We start from the raw sequence: 2,418 nt of genomic DNA, 5'->3' as shown, positions 1-2,418 counted from the left end.
TTTATTTTGGACAGAAGAAGAAGAAGAAGAAGAAGAAGAAGAAGAAGAAGAAGAAGAAGAAGAAGAAGAAGAAGAAGAAGAAGAAGAAGAAGAAGAAGAAGAAGAAGAAGAAGAAGGAGGAGGAGGAGGAGGAGGAGGAGGAGGAGGAGGAGGAGGAAGAAGAAGAAGAAGAAGAAGAAGAAGAAGAAGAAGAAGAAGAAGAAGAAGAAGAAGAAGAAGAAGAAGAAGAAGAAGAAGAAGAAGAAAGAAGAAGGGCACAATTGAATTGTTTTGTAGCTGGAGACATGGACAAGGGGGGTATCCCCAGGCAGTAAACTCCCCGCAGGTGGGCTGAAGGCTAGGGCTGAGCCTCAGGTGGGTCTCCTGTTCCCCATGCTCCCGTGCACAGCAGCCTCCCTCCCGGGCTCTGGGGCAGCTGCAGGAGGGTCAGGCTGGGAGGGGCTGCCGTGGCTGTTCACTTGGGCAGGACGTTAGAAGACTCGGACGCCAGCTTTCTGTTGCAGGTCTCAATCTTCTTCACAACCACGGCCCTGGTGGAGCTGGTGCGGCTGAAGGAGCTGGAGCCCATGCCAGAGTCAAAGCTGGAGCCCAGGCCGTAGTTGAGGCCAGGGCTGGTGAGGCCCCCATAGGCCGAGCTCAGTGCACCTGCATAGCCGCTGGTCGTCTTCGTATGGATACTCACGTTCTGCATCGCAGACTGCAGCCGGCTCTCCTCGCCCTCCAGCAGCTTCCTGTAGGTGGCGATCTCGATGTCCAGGGCCACCTTGACGTTCATCAGCTCCTGGTACTCACGCAGCTGCCGCGCCACGTCCTGCTTGGCCGGCTGCCGGGCGGCCTGCAGCTTGGAGAGCTTGGCGTTGGCATCCTTAACTGTCAGCTCCTCCGGCTGCTTGGCCTCTGCGATGGCGGCCTCCAGGGAAGCCCTCTGGCCCTTGAGCCTGGGGCTCACTGATGTTCTGGTTTATCCCGGAGATCTCAGTCTTTGTATGCGGCACCTCATCCCAGTGCTTCCTAGACAGCGTCTGCAGCTCCTCATACTTGATCTGGTACAAGCCCGGCTGCCGTTGGTGATCTCGTACTGCGCCTTGACCTCAGCGATGATGCGGTCCATGTCCCGGGAGCAGCTGTTGTCCATGGACAGCACCACAGATGTGGCCGAGATCTGGGACTGCAGCTCCCGGATCTCCTCTTCTCACAGCGGCCTGAGGAAGTTGATCTTGTCAGTCAGCCCTTCCAGGCGAGACTCCAGCTCTACCTTGTTCATGTAAGCTTCATTCACGTCCTTCTTGATGAGGACAAATTCATTCTCCATCTCTGTAGGCTTATTGATCTCATCCTCCTACTTGCTCTTGAAGTCCTCCACCAGCCCCTGCATGTTGCCAAGCCCCGCCTCCAGCTTCAGCTTCTCCTGGCCCAGAGTCTCCAGCTGCTCCCTAAGGTTGTTTATGTAGCTCTCAAACATGTTGTCCATGTTGCTCTGAGTCGTCTGCTGCTGCTGCTGCAGGAGGCTCCACTTGGTCTCCAGCATCTTGTTCTGCTGCCCCAGGAACCGTATCCTGTCGATGAAGGAGGCAAACTTGTTGAGGGTCTTGATCTGCTCCTTCTCCTGGGTACGCACGGCCTGGATGTTGGGGTTCACCTCCATGGAGGTTAAGGGGGCTCAGCAGGCTCTGGTTGACTCTGACGACGGTGATGCCTCCCATGCCACTGGTCCCACCATAGCCTCTGCCCAGGTCACTCCAGAAGCTGCTGCTGCCCACTCGGGAGAAGCTCGAAGAGCTGATGCGGGCACTAGGCCCACTCGTGTAGGAGCGGCATAGCAGCATTTTACAATAATCCAACAACCCTATTGTTCATCAATAGCATAATTGAGAAATGTATTGTGATATATTCATACGATGGAAACTATTCAGCAATGGGAATGACTGAACTACAGCACTATGAATCTTATAGATTGAGTATATGAAGCAAGATACAAATTACTCCATTTATATACATGTAAAAAAAAAAAAATCCTAAGCAACATAGCCAAACTCTGTCTGTACAAAAATTTAAAATAAAATTAGTCAGGTATGGTGGAGCATGCCTGGAGCCTTAGCTACTCAGGAGGCTGAGGTGTGTGGATCACTTGAGCCAGGAGTTCAAGGCTGCAGCGAGCCATGACATGACAGAGGGAGACCCTGTCTACTGTCTGTCCCTAGAGAAAAAGAAAAAAGTAAGTCAGAAAGCAAGCCAAATGAAACTATATTGTTGAGAGATGTGTACATAGGTGGTGAAATGGAAAACAAGCAAGTAGCCAACATAAAATTCAAGATCGTGCTTACCTCTAGACATAGAATGGGGTGTGTGACCTGAGGAAAGTCTAGTATGGATGAGGGGCTGCTTTTCGAGTGCTGGGTAAATTCTAATTTTTGAAGT

The 2,418-nt window shown here is 51.9% G+C and overlaps 1 pseudogene; it reads right to left on the bottom strand.

Moving 5' to 3' along the window:
• Positions 1-454: 454 nt before the first annotated feature.
• Positions 455-1,826, bottom strand: LOC102145722 (keratin, type II cytoskeletal 8 pseudogene; annotated as a pseudogene).
• Between the last annotated feature and the right edge of the window lie 592 nt (positions 1,827-2,418).

This window comes from Macaca fascicularis, chromosome 1 (genome assembly GCF_037993035.2).
Source record: "Macaca fascicularis isolate 582-1 chromosome 1, T2T-MFA8v1.1".
NCBI classification, from domain to species: domain Eukaryota; kingdom Metazoa; phylum Chordata; class Mammalia; order Primates; family Cercopithecidae; genus Macaca; species Macaca fascicularis.
The sequence above is the reverse complement of the archived record's forward strand: the minus strand, read 5'-3'. Positions and strand labels throughout refer to the sequence as shown.